Source organism: Ambystoma mexicanum, chromosome 4q (genome assembly GCF_040938575.1).
Source record: "Ambystoma mexicanum isolate Mex_15411 chromosome 4q, UKY_AmexF1_1, whole genome shotgun sequence".
NCBI lineage: Eukaryota > Metazoa > Chordata > Amphibia > Caudata > Ambystomatidae > Ambystoma > Ambystoma mexicanum.
Window position 1 is genome coordinate 749,544,552 of NC_090928.1, and position 21,170 is coordinate 749,565,721.

The 21,170-nt window shown below is 46.7% G+C and overlaps 1 protein-coding gene across 1 annotated transcript in view; it reads left to right on the forward strand.

Annotated features, from left to right (window-relative positions):
- Positions 1–21,170, forward strand: part of LOC138467979 (serine palmitoyltransferase 3-like) — a 1,171,530-nt gene that overhangs the window by 137,936 nt on the left and 1,012,424 nt on the right. The window lies entirely within an intron of this gene.

The following is a 21,170-nucleotide window of genomic DNA, read 5'->3' on the forward strand; positions in this document are numbered from 1 at the left end:
GGCTCTGTAGCCAAATGCTGACCGATAACAAGTGTTTTGAATACCGAACTAATACAAGAAGGTTACATGGGAGATGTACTCACTTTAAAGGAAAGCCAGAAAAGAAAGGTTACAATTATTATTGCCAAGACAAAGAGGGGGAAATATTGCAGCAATATAAAAACTTGCATTGCCAAAGTAAAGAGGGGGCAATACTTCAGAAAACATATAGCCTTCGTTGGCAAAATACCAAGAGAACAATATTGCAGAGAGATTGTAACCATTATTCCCAGAGTGAGGAAGAGACAATAGCTAAGCCACCCATCAACAAGCATTGCCTAAACCAACCAAAGAAAGGTACATATGATAAAGAGACATTGTCAGCAGTTGTTCGATGTGAAAGTAAGAAGTGAAGAGTGGCAGGAGAGAAACCGTCCTTGTCAGAGGTATCAAGGAAGAGAGGAAGGTAACCTGCATTCCCTGTGGCAAATAAATCAGTGAAACAAACAGCACCAATGTGTATTGTGTCTTCACAGAAGAAGTTGGGAATCTTAATGTTGTTGAAAGTCAAGGACCTTTCTAAAAGTTTAAAGCAAGCCTTACCACAAATTACTTGTAGCAGTGTTAGGAGTTTTGATCCTGGAAGGGGAGTATACTAGGATAGGGATGGTTAGTGATAGTCCTGGCAGGTTAGTGGACCAGGAAGAAGAAGAAGAAGAAGAAGAAGAAGAAGAAGAAGAAGAAGAAGAAGAAGAAATTGAATTACTATATTGTGGTTGAAGGTTGTGAAGGAAGGAAAGTGGCAAGGCCACTATTGTTTGATGAACTGCGGTAAAATTCATCCTGACGCCCTTATTTAAAAACCCAGAATTCCCACCGGGAATGGAGCAAGGGGCTTTCCAGAAGTGGGAGGAGGCGGGGTGTAAAATGATCAGGGACATGTATCAAGCGCAACATATAAAAACATTTGCAGATCGCACAACACAGCTGGACCTGAGCCCCAACGATAGATACAAATACGAACAACTGCACCATTGGTTGAGCACCCCACGAATTAAAACTGCAGCGACACGGGAGCTGACCCCGTTCGAAAAGTATATCATGACACACACGGGAGCCACCAAATTTATCTCGAACACCCATTAATGTCCATGTGGAAGACGTTCAATGGCATTACTTAAAAAGGTGGGAGAAGACACTTAAAGCCACACTACCAAAGAAAAGATGGCAATACACCTGGGGGGTGATACCCAAGCTCACAAGGTCCATCCAGATCTTAGAAATGTGGATGAAAATCTTGCTGCAATGGCACTACACGCCAGAAAGGCTCCACACGATGTATACTAGCTCCCCTAATAAATGCTGGAAGGACTGTGGAGGGGAGGGATATTGGCGTCATATCTGGTGGGACTGCCCAGCCCTCCATCAGTTCTGGGCAGACGTTAAGATCCAAATGCAGAGAATGTTTCCTGGAGTTGGGAGTAGGGGAAGAAGTGTGGCTATGTGGGCTTTGGGACCCCCAGGATAAACAGATGAACCGGACACAGAAACGTAACTTCATGGGACTACTGATAGGGGCTTGGTTGGAAATAGCCCAAAAATGGAAGCAGAAACACCCACACCAATAGCAATAGACTGGACACGAAGGGTGTGGTCGCACATAGCCATGGAACAAATAACATACAGTATCCAAGGAGAACATCAAAAATTCAGAATGGACTGGGGTACAGTCCTGGAAAATCTTCAAACCGACTATAAAGAACAATGGTGCCCACATACAATACAGATATTGGACCTTTTCAACTGAAGAAGGGGAAAGAACACGGGCAATGACTCCCCGGATGGCGAGGAGAGTGAGGGGATGGGAGGAAGGGAAGTTTATGTTGGTTTATGATATAAGCAGTTGATATGTGAAAATTAATAAAAAATACTGTTAACAAAAATTCATCCTGACAAAAACAGTGTTGTGAATCAAGACAAATTGTGAAAGAATTCTGAGATTGTTTGTTTTCCAAGGAGGAGAAGTGATATTGAATTTTGTGGAAACTTTGTCAAGTGCCAAGTGAAAGATTTTTGGAGTAAGAAAAACCTGACGAGTAGAACAAAATCAAGGAACTTTCTTATTTGCCACTTTGATTGGAAATCCTGATTTAAACCTGGGCCAAGGGGTCCAACCGAGGTTATAGGGATATATATAGATATTAGGTTCATGGTGAATATAACTGTTATTTCTGTTAAATTTGAATTGCCATATTCTACCTTTATGAGTTTCATATATGTATAAGTGTGAGGGACATATTACTTTTATTAGCGTGTTTTCCTTTCGTTTTATTTGGATAGGCAGGGAAATCCTCTTCAGGTTAGGGATAGCGAGGCGGTGGTCACAACTTTTTTAGTGAATAAAACGGCTACTTGTGAAAAACATTAACCAAGTTGTCCTCCTCACATTTCTTACCCCTCACATTCATCCCTGTCACACCATCCATATCTGATCACTCAATTGTTTCCGCCATCATCTCCTTTCCACCCTCTGACCTTTCCTCACCACTTGCTTCACCTATTACTAATAGGAAATTTAAAATTTTTGCCATTCCCCCTTTCTCTCCAGCCTAGTTCTCACTCTCCTCCTTCACACTGATACCTCTTCCACCAACACTGCCTTCTCCAACTTCCAACCACTGCTTACTTTCACCCCTAAATCTCAGCATCCTTAACCATGAGTCACCGCATTCATACGCTCCCACTGCACAGACATGCGTCCGATGTTCGAAAATGGAGGCATACCCACTCGCATGATGACCTACTATTCTACCTCTCTTCCCTGAACACGCTCAAGTTCACTCTTGATAGAGCGAAAGGGAATTTTATCTAACCCTCATTGCCATCTTACTCCAACCATCCTCTCTGGCTACATGGCATCCTAAACTCACTGCTCCTAAGTCTTACTTTCAACTCCACTCTCACAGCTAATGCCCTAGCTGAATACTTTACTGAAAACATTTTCAAAATTAGAGACTCTCTCCTGGCCTTCCTCACACTCCCTCCTCCTACATTTCACATCCTGCCTACTCTACCATCATCTTCTGCCTCTAGCTCCCATTTAGTCACACTAATACTGACAAAGTGCTATCTCTACTGAAGAAGACTAAGTACAGACTCTCTTGTTCCACAGCTAGTCCAGCCTATTGCTCCTTTAGTGGATTTTCACCTTGCTGTACTCTTCAACCCGTCCTTCGACTCTGCTTGCTTTCCCTCTGTTTTCAAAACTGCCACGGTCATCCCTATCCAAAAACAGCCAGGGCTGACCCAAACCTACCGGCTACCTTTTGCCTTCTGTCTCTCCTTCCCCACTACTGGAAAATGCTCAAAAGATGTGCGTTCAACCGTCTTACCAATTTCTTAGAAATCCAAAAACATCAAGAGCCCATATAAGCAGGTTTCTGCTCCCGTCACTCCATGGAAACTGTTCTCATGAATTTCTCCACTTTATCTCCTCTTCTAAGCACTCCAACCTACCGCCTATCGTAATTCTCCTTGCCCTGTCTGCTTCCTTTGACACTATCGATCACTCTGATCTTCTTAATCCTCTCTTCTTGGGATTCGTAATACTTTCTGTTGATTTCTAACTTTGGTTTTACCATGTGTGTGCCATACTATGTGATTTTTGTTTCACATCATGTACAGTTTTGCCTTGAAAAGGACCCGTTATTCAGGGTTGAAACACGTGTCGGCAGTTCTGTTTCAAATTACATCATAAAACCTCTTGCACAAAGCATTTAGGCTGATGACTTCATTGTTCAGCGTGATTTGGACCATTGCTTCTTAGTACTGACATTGGTTTGGTATATTTGTATCCAGTTTAGCTTAGGTTTTGGTTGCGCAACGTAACAGAGGTGACATTCTTTCTTTTGTTGCCATTTTCAAAATGTAGTAGTTTTGAGGTAACACTAGCCCCTCAAACGTGCAGAAGCCCGGGGTTTTCTTCGATTACCTTATCAATTGACTGCGAATTGTGTTTCCTTCACAACCTCTTCTATAGTCCCAGCGCCTCCTCCATACGGCATACCTCAATTCAGCTCTCCTACATATTAAATATGTACACAGTAATTACAGGGGTGAAGGACAAATCAAAAACAGTACATTTACAGTGTATTATACAGGGTATTTATACAATAGATTACAAAGCAGTGTTAGTTATAGTAGACAGTGGGACAGATGTGGGCTTTACGAATCCTGCGCATAGAGCCAAGATTTGGCTTTACTCTTGAATGAGTGAGAAGAAGGTTCAGATATGAGTGAGTTTGGAAGTGAATTCCACAATTTAGCGGCGAGGACTGGAAAACTAGACCCCCCATGCTTTCTGAAGCTTGAACCTCAGCAGTGAAAGAGAGTGTGCTTGGGCTGATCTCAGTGGGCAGATGGAGGTATGAGGTGTGAAGCAGTTCGCAAGGTATTCAGGGGCCTGGTTGGCCTTGCATTTATGCGTGAGTACTAGAGTTTTGAGGGAGATTCTTTGGCAGACCGGAAGCCAGTGTAGACTGCGTCTGATGTCAGAGATATGCTGTTTCCTAGGAATACTTAAGGCTGCCCTAATGGCATTGTTCTGGGCTACCTGTAACTGGTTGAAGTTCCTTTGACTAGTCCCTAAATATAGGACATTACAATAGTCAATTTTTGACATGATGAGGGTTCTAGCAAGGATGATGCAGTTCGAGGAATTAAGGAATGGTTGACATGCTGTAATAAGTTTGCATGTGCAGGCTGATGCTGAAACAACAACATTGGTTTGTCTCCTGAGAGACAGGGTGGAATCCAGATAAATGCCTAGCATATTCGTGTCATTGGATACTTTTATGCTAATGCCATCAATAACAAATGATTTGAAGGCTGTATCCAGTCTATTGAGTCTGTAATGGGATCTGAGGATGAGTAGCTGTGTCTTCTCGTCATTAAGACAGAGCCCATGTTGAGCCATCCAAGCCTGGATGACCTGATAGACATCGTTAAGGCTTTGGAGTCGACCGAGTGGTCACCAGTGATAGGAAAGAGTATGTGGGTGTCATCTGCATATAAAGTGTCGGTGAGACACAGGAGCCCTGCTCGACCCCGCACAAGACTGACGAAGGTTCAGCAGAGGCTGATGGGGAGAAGACCCTCATGGATCTGTTTGCCAGAAAGGATCCGATCCAAGAGGTGGCTTCTTCAGAGAAGTGGGCAGCAATTTTGAGGTAATGGCAGAGAATTTGATGGTTGACCAGATCAAATGCTGCCGATAAGTCAAGCAAGAGTAAAAGGGCCAACTTGCCATTATCCTTTAAGTCTTCGATTTGAGTTTTTCGATCGATGAGGGCAGTTTCTGTTCCGTGCCTGGGTGGAAACCAGATTGCCTGAGGCCGAGGAGTTTATTGGAGTCTAGATATTCCTGGATTTGTATATAGGCAGCTCCGTCCAGGATTTTCAGTAAAAAAGGTAAGGTGGTAATAGGCCTGTAGTTGGAGGGGTTGCTAGGGTCTAAGGATGTTTTTTTGATTAGAGGAATAACCCACGCATCCTTAAGGTTATCAGGTGCAGTACCTGAGTTGAAAGAGGCATTTCTGAGGGCTGTGATGAAAGGTGCTAATTCATGGGCAGCCTCCTTAATGATGGGGGCTGGGCACGAGTCACCCTGGCAAATAGAGGGTTTAAGTTTACTGATGATGTTTTCCACCTCCATGATGGAGAGAGGTGAAAAGCTAAATGGTTTAGAGAAGTGTGCGAATGGGATGGTTTTGTCGGGGGGAGTGTTTTGCTTCGAGTCAGTAAGTAGACTGCATTTTTTAGCATTGATTTTAGTTTGTAGAGTTGAGATTTTGTCAAGGAGCGCTTTTTGGATATAAGAACACCATGTGCTGTCATTGTTACAGTTGTCAGGGGGGGCTACTGGTGTTTCTAGTTCTTTAAGTATCTTGAAGAGCTCTTTGGTATTGGATTCTGCCTGCAGGATGCGCTTGTTATAAGTGTCTTTTTTGGCTAGGAGTATCGCTTCTTTATATTTGATGGAGGCTGTGAAATGGGAGTTTTTGTTAGCTTCAGAGGGGAGACTTTTCCAGTGGGCCTCTGCGTTTCTCTTTTCCTTGCGTAATGCTCTCAGGTGTGGTGTAAACCACAAGTTGAGGTGTGCGCAAGATTTAGGTTTCCGCAGTTTCATTGGGGCGATAACATTTATGGCTTTAAGAATGGTTTGATTGAAGGTGTCGACTAATACTGTAGGGTCTGTGCATAACACTGAAGCGTTGTTTAGAATGGGAAGGATTAGGGGAAGCAATTTCTCTTTTGTTATGTCCTTCTTATTTCTAGTGCAAATAGGGGGTGCAATGTTATGTTTAGGGCATTGGTTATTGGCTTTGATGTTGAAGATTATCTTATGATGATCTGACCAAACGCAGGGTGTGTTCGACACAATGTTAATTCTTCAGTTCAAATCAGCCAGCCAATCAAGGGTTCTTCCTTTGATGTGAGTGGGTTCCTGGAAGCGATGGGCAAATCTCAGATCCGTTAGTGTGTTGGCAAGGTCAAGAGCTTTGAGGTCATTGAGGTCTTGGAAACTAAGATTGATATCCCCTAGTAGGATATTTTGTGAATTGGGCTTAGTGTTTGCTGCAAAGAGGGATGTAATGTCATCCGCAAAGGTGGAGATAGGTCCTGGAGGCCTATAAATAAGGTGTAAAGTGGCGGTTTGGTTAGGTGATATAGACAGTTTAACTGATAGTAACTCAGCAGAGGGGATCTGCTGATTGGGGATGAGTCTAAGTTCAAGGGAACTCCTGAAGATGAAGGCTTCGCCCCCACCTTTGGATTGGTTGGAGGTACGGTCGCATCTGATGATGGAATAGCCATTGGGGATAGCCGCCAGAGAGAGTATAACTCCTGTTGCTGCATGTAACTAAGTTTCCGTGTTGACTATGAAATCAAGGTCTTGGGTTACGATGAAGTCTGCAATATCAAGCGCATGAGCAAGGAGGGATCTTGCATTGACAAGGGCCCCTTTAATCAAGGTATCTTTGGCCATAGTGCAGTTACTATTATTTAGATTCAGGGGGTCTTTAGGATTGGTGTTGATGATGGCTAAAGACTCATGTTTCGTTGTGTGGTTGCCATGAGGAGCACGTGTCTTTGTAATGGTAGGATGATGTGAGCGTTGAGCTAAACGACAAAATCTGGAACCCAATCTAAAGTTCCTAAGATGTAGAGGGCATGGTTGGTTGGGGGTAGGTTTAGTTGCAAAATGTTCCAGCCTTAGGGCAGGTGTGTTCAAATATGGGTTGGGTGGTGACATAGTGCCAGAGGGCTTATTGTTGATAGTGCGTGGGGGGCATGCAGTTAGGAGGGTGGGGGGGACGGGTGCTCAATGGTGGTGGCGGATTAGTGCTAGAGGTGCGTGGTGAGCATGACATGGTGTGCAGTTTCTTCAGCGTGAAGGGGGGGCTGGAGAGGGGTGCTAGGATTAGAGGTGGACCTAGCTAGGGATATTATTGTGTGGAGTAGCAAAATTGTACAAAATGACAGGTAATGCAGGTACATAGTGAAGTAAAAGCTTAGTCTGTGGGCAAAGTCCCAGTACAAGCGAAATGTAGGTTCAGATAGATGAAATATGAGAAGGCCTGGTAAGAGGTCTTAAAGTAGGCAATTATGCAGCAGCATTGTATGCAACAATATGAATCCATGCAAAAGTGTCAATCCATTTAGCAGTAATGTCAGCAATTTGTGTTTCAATGGCATGTGCAACATTAAATAGATAGCAATGAGAATTACTAACAAGTGTTGACAGCACAGGCAGGTCCAGCTGTTAGTGGCCTTATGATACATGCGATAAAGTGGGTCATGAGTGTGAACATATATTTACTAGGGAGCCGCAAGAGGAACTAAGTAACGAAAGTCTGGCCAGGTGCCATGCTAAATGGCTATATATAGAGTCATTGCAATTGAATTATCATTGTAACTAGTATAAATACAGTTAGGTGTCCAATGTGCAAGTATAGTCCGGTACAAGACGATAAGCGGCCTACAAAGCGTGAATCGAGGGTTGTGCTCATAGCGACAAGTGTATCCCTGTCACTTCCCGCCAGCATTTAACGAGACCTTTTTAGAAAGGATGCAGTATCTTTTCCATTTTTCCTCTTCGATAATTATGTCCATGACAGTTTCCCATGACGCTTTGATCTTATTCAGTGGTTGCGTCTGGGTTTGTATTATATTGTATAATTTAGTTATACCAGTACCAGTTTGTGAATATAGGGATTGAAAACATGCATGCGGGGCTGGTTCCTCTGGGAATGATAGCCATCTTGCTTTAGATGCGGATTTCATGCGGTAGTATTGTAAGGTGGCTAGCTGGCCCCCTCCCACTGTGGTTGCAAAGTCCTCCGGTGTAACGAATCTCCCATTCAGAAACATGTCTCTCATTTTAATCTCATATTCCGAGACCCATGTCTTGTGTATACTTTCATCGTATGTGGGTTTAATACCTTGGAAGTTCCACGGCGGGGCCTGTGCATCATAGGGTGCATCAATTTGCAGCCTTTTACAGATCATAGCCCATGCAGTGATCGTGGTGGTTGCCGGGTCATACTTGCATGTGTCTTTGTGATTTTTTTGAATATTATGGAGCGCAAGTCAGTTGGACGGACTGAGTGACGCTCAATGGGGATATGTGGTGCAGTATCAGTCTGGTCCTGCCAGTATTTAGTGTATTGTGCCTGGGCTACCAGGTAATATAGTTCGAAGTCTGGTGCAGCTATACCACCCATCTCATATGGTTCCACAAGTTTTTCCCATTTCATCCTGTTTGCCCCGCCATTCTATATAAATGTTGTTGCCATGGAACGTAGATTATCAAAGAATGGTCTACCAGGCCATATTGGGACATTGCTAAACACATATAGGAGCCTGGGGAGGATCACCATATTAAGTACCGCGACATGACCAATGAGTGAGATAGGGAGTTTGGCCCATAGTTGAAGATTAGCGTGGATCGCTTCTAGGAGTTGCTCATAATTGTCAATGTATAGGGACATCTTGTTTTTAGATACAAGGATCCCCAAATATCTTATGTTGGTGGGGGACCATCGAAGACCATGCGTGTTAGTCGGGCAGGTGGTGGTCGGTGTTAGTGGGAAAATCTCGGATTTAGAAGTGTTTTTGTATCCCGAGTATGCCGCGAATTTGTCCATGACTTCCAGCAGGGGGGGCGAGATTTTTCTCCGGTTCGCGTATGTATAACAATGTGTCATCCGCATATAGGGATATGGACTGGGTGCTTCCGGCCATCTTTATACCTGTATATATGACAACGGCGGCTGCTGGCTCTATAGTGAGGGTGAACAGAACAGGGGAGAATGGGTATCCTTGCCTTGTGCCTCTACGCAGGCTGAAGCTGTTGGATAGAGTGTGATTGGTGAGGATCTTCGAATAGATATGACCAGGATACCGAGTCAAAAGCCTTCTCGGCATCCAATGACACAGCAGCGGCTTGAGCCTCAGGTTTGATCTGTGCCATAACTCCGAATAATCTGCGCAAGTTTAACGCTGTGGATCTAGTCGGGATGAAACCACATTGGTCGGGGTGAATTAAAGTCGTCATCTTGGGGAGTAACCTAGTTGCGAGTACTTTGGCGTATATTTTGGCGTCTGTGTTGATTAACGAGAGAGGGCAATACGAGGACATTTCATGAGAGGGACGCCTAAGTTTCAATAATACTGTAATGATTTCCTCCCTCATTGTGCCCGGGAGTAAGCCACAAGTCATCGCTTCCTCCCATATTAGTGACAGGATTGGGGAGAGTTCTGAGGAGTATTCTTTGTATAATTCTGCACCCAGTCCGTCCGACCGCGGGGCCTTACCAGAGGCAGTGATTTAATTGCTTCAGCAATTTTCTTGCTAGTTATAAGTTGTTCAAGAGCTAGGGCACTGTCTATTGACAGTGTTGGGAGCGTGATACCGTCTAGATAATCCCTCAGTTCTGTTTCCATGCATGTATCGTGGTTTGAGTATAGATCGGTGTCAAATTTGGTAAATTCTGCATTTATTCCTCCTTCGTCATTTATAACTTCACCAGTCCCCGTTATAATGCTTGTGATTGGCGTACAATTTTGTTCGCTCTTTAGCAGACAGGCTAGCAAGTGTCCCGCCTTATTACCATCTCCATACCTGCATAGTCTGATGGGTGTGATCATATATTGTTGTTCCCTTGCTGCCAGTTCATAAAATTTCAAAAGGGGAGTATTGATTTCGGCTAGCGTCCCCTTATCATGTGTTGTACTGTAATCATTCTCGAGTGTTTTTAGGTGTTTTTCCGTTTCTGTTAGTTCTAACCTGACTGTTTTCAAAAGCCCGTTGTTTTAGACATTGTGGCCCCCATTATCCACACTTTGAAGGTTTCCCATAATGTTGACCATTTGTACACCGATCGTTTCTTTATGCTAAAGAATTCTTCCATTTCAATGTGTAGTGATTCTATCACATTCTGGTCTTTAAGGATGTTTGGGGGCATTCTCCATCTTTTAACAGGAGGTTTAACGTTCTGCATTATTACCTCCATAGTGATTGGGGAATGGTCCGATAATGTATGGGGGTGTATATCACAGTGATTTACCAAGTTGGCCAAATGGGAAGAAATAAACCAGTAATCTATCCTTGACTCAGTATCATGTGCCGATGAGTAGAATGAGTACTGCCTCTCTAATGGGTGTAAAACTCTCCATGCATCAACAAGGGCCAGTATTGCTAAGGCCTGATTTAGAACGTTAGCTGTTCTGGAGAGATTCCTCTGCTTGTCGGAGGACCTATCAAGAGACACATCGAGTATGGTGTTGAAGTCCCCTCCCCACAATATACATGCATTTACCGCTAAACCAATTTCAACAATCACACTTACAAAGAAATCAGGGTCATCAGTGTTCGGCCCGTAGGTATTCACCAGGATCAGTTCCTCACCCAACACTTTGCCCCATATGATCACATATATGCCTTGAGGGTCAATTTTACTTTTTTCAGTTTTAAAGCCCAATGAGGGGTGTATCATTGTGAGGACTCCTCGGTTCTGAGATCAAAATTCGGTATAATATCTATTGTTACCCCATTGCTGTGAGATACCATTGTTAACATTTTGTAATGCGTGTGTTTCTTGCTGGACTTCGATCTGTTATTAAGCCCACAAACATTCCACATGAGAAGTTTAAGCTTCAACCCCGTACCCGATTTTACATGTCCTGCCATTCATTCATGATCGAGTAACCCATAATGAGGGGTGTGTTTCCCCAGTATGGTACAGCTTGTGATGGTGTGATCGCAAATTTTAAACATTTCAACTCTGACTCCCGGTGCCCAACGGGGAACCTCTCAGGTGGTTGTCTCATTCTTCCAACCATATAGCATATCTCTGTCCATTCCATGCCAAAAACCTCTTCCCCAACATCCCAAAAAAGAATGCTCTGAGCCCTGCCCCGCCCCCACCCACAACATTAACCCCAACCTGATGATGACTGATGACCCCTTATTGTTAACTTGTGGAACTTCCCGGGGGAGCGTAGGTTACAGCCACAGCCCCTGTCGCTAAACGCATCTCATCCGGTTAATAACCATTTTAGAGACGGTGCCCTCCCAGCACCTATTATTACACAGTTGAGTTTGTAAAGGATATTGTGGTGCTGTCCTTCAGTCAGTGGGATCTCTCATCTCAGCGACCAGTTGTTGGTCATTTTGATCCAGGTCAACCCTTTGCGGTGGCATGGGGATGGAAGCTTCTATATAGACCATTGCCGCAGACGGAGTCTCAAAGAAGTGTGCACGGCCGCCGTGCTGTATCCGTAGTTTTGCAGGAAACAGCAGGACGTATGGAACCTTCCTCAGTCTGAGTTGTCTTTTAATCGATTCGTATGATCGCTTTTGCGTTTGGACTCCTGCTGCGAAGTCGGGGTATATGTGGATATTGTCTCCACCGTGCCGCAGAGGGCCCATTTCCCTGGCCAGCTGTGGCGCCGCATCTCTTTCTCTGTAATTGAGCAGCTTGGTGATGACAGTGCGAGGGGGGGCTCCCGGCTTAGGCACAAGGGCCAGAGTGTGGTGTGCTCTTTACACCAAAAAGTGCGTGGAAAAGGAGTTATCGCCAAACAAGGATCTGAGCAGCGATTGCATGTGAAGGTTCCACATGGCCCTTACAGAAGGACTCGGCAAGCCCAACTATTCGTATGTTTGTTGCAGTGCGATCTGGATTCCAAATCGTCGCATTTGCCGCAGAGCTTGGTCATCTCTCCTTTCAGAAGGGTTATGTCGTGGGTGTTTTGACTTATTGAGTCTTCGTTAGTACCAATTCTGTTTTCTGCCTCTGTGATTCTAGCACTCTCTTTATCGACACAGGCTTTGAGTGAGCCAATTGTTGAGACGATATTGTCTAGTACCGCCAGGAATCCATTTTGTACTGTGGTGAGGAGGTGATCGAATTTGGTGTCATCTGAGGAAGCTGAGGAGGCGACGACTGCAGGACCCAGGACACCAGCCGGGGTCTGGGAGCTTGTGTACGAATCCATTGGACCAGTCTTCTTATGCTTCCCACTGGCTCCTCTTGGCATTTCACAGGTATCACTAGCATGCGGTAATGGCTGTCTAGTTGGTCAGAACTGTCTGGCCAGCACTCTGGGTAGGTTCCCAGGGTCAGAATATGATCTCGTACTTACAGGAGATGCGTAGCTGAACAAGGGGTCTGTTCACGAGTGCTGTGTATGTCCTTGTCTATGTATGCGGATTCCGTGGTATCCGTTGTGTTCAGCCTGGTATGCACACCCACAATGATCGACATCGTGCCGTGTATGTTACAGCCCGCTTCCTGGGTTTATAGGATCTGCACAGTTCTACGAAGACCTATGCTGTTTATTGAATTGTTTGGGCCTTTACTTCTTGTACAGTCCAGTTGCTTTGAAGGATGGACTGTGACCTCCAATGTATCTTAATGTTCCAATCTTTAGATCAACAGAGAATGGCGATTCCCTCTGGAAGTGCCCCCCTATGGCATGCTGGTTGGCTAGCCGGTCAGCGATCAAGCCGCAATATAGATAGCTATGGCCCTGGTCCAGGTGGCTAGTAAGTTAGCTTTGAGCGTCCCATCAGGCAACGGTGCATGTATTACACTGACCGTGTGTTCAGGAGCTAGAAGGTCTGCATGTGACTCGTATCCTTCTCGTGTGACAAGAGGATGCCGTGCTTCGTTGCCGTATGATGTGAGGTCCTGGAGCCCACTCTTTGAGCCCTTTCGCTGCGGGTCAGGTTCCCCCTAGGCCACTGCGGCTAGAAGCGGGTGGTTCGTACGCCTCTCACTTGGGTTTCCGTCAGTGTCAAATTATGGAGGAGGCTGGGCAGTAAGGGATAAGGCCATCCACAACATGGGTCAGTGCGGGCAGGCGTCCCAGCCTGTCCTCCAGTGCCTCCGCTGCTCCGTGGGGCCGCTGGTGACCCCGCCCGTTCGGCGCTCTGCGTTGTGTAAAGCCCTCACCCTCCGGGGCAGGCCTGCGGGCAGAGTCAGGAGACTCGGGTTGTTATGGGCTTGGGTGGTCCTCAGGGGAGGAGGGGGGTGCGCTATCCTTACCAAGGAGCTATGGATATATGGCTTGTCCTCTGGCGCTTCCCTGCTGCTCATGCGGATGTTCCCGCGGCTCAGTTATTCCCTCTTTATATTTTAGAACCTGCTGTTCGAGGGGTGCCCCAGTGGTGTCTGGATCATGTCTTCCATGTATCCAAACGGAATGCTCTGGGCTATGGTCGCAGTGGTTTTCAGGCGGGAAAACAGGCTCCGCCTCCTCCAGGGCCTTCGTGTTCTACTGGAACTGTGGTTTCTGTCAAAGAGTTGCTGGTTCCATACGTCGGCTCGCCGCGCAGCCCCATTGCCTCATGCCATGTAGTTTCAGCGTCCTAGACGTATGGGTCTGATTTTCCTCATTCTTTCTCTGTGGGGTTACAGGGGATGTGAGAAGACAGCACAGCCAGTTTAGGTCACTCGGAAGGCTCCGACAACAGATTTAATTTCAAAAGGATTGACACCGGAGAGGAGCTCAGCAATCATGCGGCCATCTTCGTTGCGCGCAACAGCGCCCCCCTCCCTCCTACACCACTCTTGCACACGAGGTAGGAATGATTTGTGAAACAAGAAGAAAAGCTTTAAATTTGAAAATCGGAAAAATAAATAATGTGTTAAATCACTCGATTTTCCACTGCACTGCTTTTTATTTTTGTCTCATTGCTCACCAACACTCTGGGGCTGTGAGCACTTTGCCAGAGGGGAGATCCTCCATTACTGGGCCATTTGCTTTGTGGTCCTCGTGGCAAATCCAAGATGGCCACCGCCTTCCTCGATCTGTAAGAGTCCCCTCAAGTCCTTCCTCACTCGCCTACCTGCATGCCGATTGGCTTCTGAAAAGCATAATTGGCCAGGTGGGGACTGGCAGGCTTTAGCTTTAGCCAGCCCACTCTTCAAAGGCCCTGTCTGTCCCTGGCAGTGCCTGGACGTGCTTTGGGCCCCACTACCTGACATCATCAGTCCATATGCTTCTGAAGATCATATTCACACTCAGCGCTTTGCCTGACTATTTCTTCCCGACCCACACTATCAACTGAGTTCAGTGGCTGCCTCAGCCCTATGGATTCTCTTCTTCTCTGCCTTCCAAGTCTTTAACCTTGCAATTGCCCCATGCTCTACAGTGACTGTTTTCTGCCTTCACTCATTGTGACTCACTTCACCATCTACTGTATTGCTGTGCCGCACTTCCTGTGCCTTTCAAAGTCTGTGTTTGCTTGAAAATCGTTTTTAGCTGTGCCTGTTTGCTGCACTGAAAGCACCTGTTTGCTTGAAAACCATTCTTAGAGGTGCCTCCTTACTGCATTGAAATTGCCCGTTTGTGTGCAAATCATTTTAGCTGTGCCTCCATCGTACTGTTTGACCTTCCACCTATTACCTATTTGGCCTACTGTGCCAAGTGGATCAGTTCAGAACTGTGCTTTGCAGCATACTTGCTGCACTGTGTTTCCTTCTGCCGTAGCTAAAATTGAACTTGGCTGTGTACTTCCTATTACTATTCTTAAAATCGCTTCTTGCTGGGTAAACAACTGTTACTTACTACCTTTTTTACAAACAGCGTTTGATGTTGAGTACATCCTGCATTAACATCCTGCAAATCCTACGTTGTCCTCAGTGCCCCCCCGCACCCTCTGTCCCCCAACCCCCTCCATGTGCCTCAGTACATCAGCCTGGTAAATGTACTCCTCACCGTTGTAGCTAGCTATGTCACTATCTATCTCTTATATCTTGTGTAACTCTCTATTGCCTATCCCTCTCCTATCACTAAATCTGGCCAGAAGAAACTTAAGAAGAACATACTGGGCTCCAACCCAGGCCTTCCTATTTTAGACACCTATGTCATGGCTTCCGCCAGAGATACTCTCACAGACATCCTCTTTGTCGTTACCTCACCCGACCTATGGACCCGGTCCATGGTCGCCTTTCTCTCTCCTATCGCCTCTTCCCCCATTAACGGTGGCACCCGCTGGGAGGTCCTCCTTGACCTCTTTGCCATTTCCAGGGTCCTCATTAATGTCTATCTGAATGGAACCATCATGGTTTGGGGTCCTCACCCCAACCTTCTTCTCTTTGACAGGCTCCTACCTCGCCTCTCAAACCTTAACTCTCCCCCTGAACAGGCCCCCTTGCCTGCTGTGCCTTACTCATCCTCTGCACAGGCTCCCTTGCCCACTGTTCCTTCCTCCTCCCCTGCACAAGCTCCCTTGCCTACTGTGCCCTCCTCCTCTGCACAGGCACCCTTGCCTTGCCTCACTGTCCCTGCTCCCTTGTTGGCCTTGGCTCCTCCGCCATTCTCCACTATCCCACTGGCTCTCTTGCCACCCTCGGGGGGAACACCGTCCCCTGGGCACCCCGCGCAAGACCTTCAAAGATTGCAAACTGCCCCATATTGCCACGCTTAACTCTCGCTCTGCTGTCAAACACTTGTCTGACCTCTGCAACCTCCTTGAACGCATGGATCTTGATGTGCTCGCCATCACAGAGACATGGTTCAAGGACAGCTATGTCACAAGCTTTGACACAATCCTCCCTGAAGGATACAAGATCCTCTATGTGCTCAGGCCCAAGGGTTCATGAGGGGGAGTGGCGTTGATCTTCCCAGAATGGGTACCTGTATCCATCATCCCCACTCAGGCCTACTCCTCCTTTGAATGCCTAGTCTATAGGCTCTCACTCTCTCCTAAATCTTCTCTCCTTATGGCCACCTTCTATCAGCCACCTGGACAGTCCACTCTCTTCCTCTCGGAATGGACTGACCTTGCATCCTTTCTACTCTCCTCCTCCTCTCAACTCCTCCTGCTGGGTGACATCAACATCTATTTCGACTCTCCTCACTCCTCAGAACCTTTCTGCAAGCTATGCGATTCTCTCCCCTCTGTATCTTGCCTTCTGGCTCCACGCACACTGCGGGTCACACTTTGGATGCTCTCATCTCTCCCGACATCCCTCTCTCTATCCCTCTCACTACCTCTCTCTTGGACGGACCACTCTCTTCACACTTGAAGCTCTCCTCTCCTCTTGCATCGGCACACCCGGCGCGGCCACTCGGTTTCAAAGTCATCAGACCCATGAAAAGAGTGACAGTGGCTGCCTTTCCCTCCACCTACTCTCTGCCTCCTACTCCTGCGGCTGACTCCCACCCTGACACAGCCCTCGCTAACTTCAATCTATCTCTAACACCCTTGATACTCTTGCCCCTGTCATGAGGGTCCGACTGAAGCATTCCAAAAAGTGCAACTCTTGGTATGACTCTGATCTGGCTGTCCTTAAATGCAAGTGTAGGGCTGCTGAGCGGAATTGGAATATGTCAGGCGGACCGTCTGACAAACTGGCCTGCTGCCTCCTTCAAAGGCAATATCGACTCTGCATCCACACCAAGGAAAGAGTCTTTATTCAAGCCTGCATCTCTGCGACATCAAATAACACAGCCAAACTTTTCAAAGTCTATAAGGACAATCCTGCAGCAGCCTCCTCCTCTGTCACACCCACCCAGCACCTTTGCTCGTCCCTGGCTGCACATTTCACATTAAAATCCCAAGACATCCTTTCCTCTCTCACTTCCCCACCACATCATACACCAACACCTGTGGAGCCTCCCTTGGCATCTCCACCACTTCTCCTCTCTTCTCTCACTCCCATCACACCTGATGAGGTCGCCAGACAAGTCCAGTCTATGAAGGCCTCATCCAAACAGGTGGACCCCTGCCCCTCCAAAATAATTAAGGACAACATTGACTCTCTCGCTCCAGCCTTGGCTGATCTCTGCAATCTCTCTTTTGCCACTGGAGTTTTCCCAACTTCTCTAAAGCACTCCCTTTTGCACCGTCTGCTTAAGAAACCCTCTGCCAACCCCTACATTCCAGCAAACTACCGCCTCATCTCTATCACCCCTTTCCTGGGCAAACTCCTGGAGAAGCTGGCTATCCCTCAGCTCACCCTCCACACTAAATCTGCCTGGTTGCCTCCACGACAATCAGTCTGGCTTTAGAGCATCCAGAGGCACAGAAACTGCTCTTCTGAACACCCGTGAAGACCTGCTCTCAAATCCTCACACTAACACTCTCTCTGTCCTCATTCTTCTTGACCTCTCCTCTGCCTTTGAAACAGTAAACCACAACATTCAGATCGCACATCTCCATGGCACCCTGGGAATCACAGGTCAGGCTCTGGCGTGGTTAACCTCCTTCCTTTCTGAACGGCCATCCGAGGTGGAATTTGGGTCCTTTCTCTCTACTATCACTCTTCCAACCTGTGGTGTTTCCCAGGATTCCAACCTATCCCCCTGGTTCTTCAATGTCTACATGGCTGCCCTGGGACGTGTGATTACCACTTTCATCTCTAACTTCCAGTGTTATGCGGATGACTCGCAACTCTCCTTCAGGCTTCCCTGAGCCACCTCCTCTACCTCGCTCATATCTGACTGTCTGTCCGCAATTCAGTCATGGTGTGCTGCAAACAACCTCTGCCTCAACACCAGTGAGACTGGCATTGTTCACATTGGGACTCCTGCTCCCACTTTCCCATTCTCACTCTATCCGGCCTCCCTTGCCCCTGCGCCCACCTGCGAGGCAAAAAACCCTGGGGTCATCTTCGACTCCATTCTCTCGTTCTCCACTCACATTTCAGACATCTCTAAAAAGTCCAACAACCAGCTGCACCTCCTCAAAGGTACTCTTCCTTTTCTCACCTTCCCCCACTGGCTCCCTGTTTCCAGAGCCCTGGTTCTCTCAAGGCTGGACTACTGCAACAGCCTCTTTTTCAACCTCCCTGCCTTTGCTTTGCACTCTCTGCAACTCATCCAGAACAACCGTGAGAATTATCCTTGGCCTCAAGCCCAGGGACCGCATCTCTCCAGCGCTGAAATCCCTCCCCTGGTTACATGTGGTTGCAAGGATCAAGTTCAAGACCCTCTGCATTGTCCACAAGGATGTCTGGGGCCTGGGACATATCCATCTCAAACAATGCCTACCTAAGTACTGTCCCTCCCGCTCATCTACCTCCAACCTTCTGCGAGTGAGCCGGCTCTCCAAGCAGAGATTTGAAGGGAGATCTTTATCCTCAGAAGGGGATTCCCTCTGGAATAGCCGCCCTCTGTCTTGAGCCTGATCTCCTTAAGTTCCGGAAACTCCTTAAGACGTTCCTCTTCTCCTCTTCTTTTTCTTTCCCTCTACCTTGCTAACCGCTCTCTCCGCTCTATCCCTCTCTCCCTCCTTTTCCATACAGCTTGCCGACTGGCCGCCGGGTGTACCTCAGTCTCACAGGTCCCTGGCACTTTTGCCAGTCCTCTTGCCCTTGCCTCCGGGCCTGCACTTGCCAAGTTGCTACTGCACATGGTCAGTGACCCACAAGAATGGTATCTCTCAGCACTTGCCCAGTTTCTGACTAACAGGGCGCACTTGGATTTTTCCCTCCCCTGCATTTGTCCTCGCCCCCTCTCCTCTCCCGTACCATCTGTGCACTTGCACGATCTGAATGTACCATGCCTTGAAGATCGTCTAGCTATCATCCCTGTCTCCCCTGCTTGTATTGTGGTGTCTCAATGCACTTGGAAAAACTGCAGAATCGTTGTCAGACCTATTTGCTGTTATCTCCACTGTTAATTGTATTATATGCACTTACTTTGCCTGTGAATACTTGTATCGTTCAGAGATTCAAGGGCTCTGAATGACCGTTGTTTTTTTCCCCTTGTTTCCGCCCTCCTTGAGTGCTTTGAAACACTTGCCTTGTGTATAGGCACTTTACAAATAAACATTAGCATACCTGTACTTAAAAATGCCCAATGTTCGTTGTCCTTAATCAATTTATGACCCCTTATGTATTGTCCCAGTGACTGTTCCACTTACTGCTCTCTACACCCTGGTCAGAATGTCCCTCAAACTCACCCCATTGTAAGAAGCTCATTGCATCCCGTCAAATCTGATTTCTTATCTATTGTACATTCTTTTGTGATCAAAAGAGCATTGTTCCTGCTTTATATAAATGCATGTAAATCATCCACACCAATTCCAGATGGTTGAGTCATGGACTGAAAACCAATACATCAAGTGCTTCACAACTCGGAGAATGCCTTGCCATACACAACTCTGTTCATTACACTACATGTATTCCTTCATGGGACATTCCTTGGAAAGGGGCATGCACATTTCTCAGATCTATCCACCTCTTGGTCCAGTATCATTTTGAATCAATCCAGCATTTTAGAAGCACACCTCAGTAAATCCTGACAAAATTGTAACACCCGCCAATAATAACCTGAATCCTCTGTGTTGGGGTTGTAGATATTGGGTATAATCATTCTTTCACCTTGAAGTACCCCTTTCAGAACCATCAATCCACCTTCTTTAATCAGTTTCAGCTGCTTTCTGATTAGTGAGAAGGCGCTGTCACTGTAGTCAGTCACTCCCCATCCTTTCTTAATGAGGGGGCCAAGCCACAGGGCAAAAGGATGGTTCGGCTGGTACCTGAAATGCCTCACAGACCTGCCAACATCACTACGGAATTCACATCCAAGGATTCCCTTTTCAGGACCAGTTCAAAATGCAAAATAGAGCGAACAACTCACCACAAGTGTTTAGCTTAAACACACCTGCTTACCAAAGGAGAAGGTAGATCCTAATTCAACCGTTAATCATGCAGTGCAGCAAGAATACCTGCCTCACTGGCGCAGTGAGCATTGGCTGACATGGAGCATCGCAGACCTGTGAATGTGTTCTCAAGCAATCATAGGTTGGCACAGCGAAATCTTTCAATATCTAAAGGAGCGATTTAGTCGAGAAAGACAGATGAGGCTAATATAAAAGCCCAAGACCTGTTGCCTGAATTTAGACCATACCAACAAAGCTGTTTAAAATAAAAGGAGCTGGAGAAAGCCAGGAAAGGGCAAACACTGGGAGTGGGCAGACGTTCTACTAAATGCTCCCTGGGTATATGGGAGACTACTACCTGGACTGCAGTATCCTATCTGCTGTCCGTTGGTCATCAGAAGTTCTACCATATGCAAGTTAGAGACCATGCACATGCTGCAGCCGGAAACACCCCAAAAGACTACATCCATTTGTACGAATGGAACAAAAGACCTAAAAAGGACTGTAACATTCGTACAAATCCAAAAATACAGAACATGAGGAGCAGGGGTTGCGGAGGCGTCCCCAGCTCCCCATGTTCGTCATTTTCGATTCGGCGGTTGCAGGGGTGTCCGCCACTTCCTCGACATTGGAAGCGGGGACCAAAGAAAAAGGGACCCTGTAACATCAGATTGACCCACGTTAAAGCTACAGAACTGATGATGCAGGGGTACAGGAGGCGACGACAGCCAGGAAAAAGGTTAAGTAGGGGAATGGAAGGGGGAATTATGATAGTTAAAGTACTTTTGGGTTGTGTTACCAAAATCGAAATTCAGCGAAATTCACTTTGGTCAATTCCGCTGCAAACATTTCGACTTCATTAAAACAACCCAAATCCGCTGCAGCCCACAGCCGCTGCAGGCCACAAACCCTGGAAAGAAGATGGAAGGCCTGTGGAGAGGGCCTTTCCCTGAGAATGCTAAAGAAAGAATACTATAGATGTAGAAACCCCTGGCATGAGCGTAAG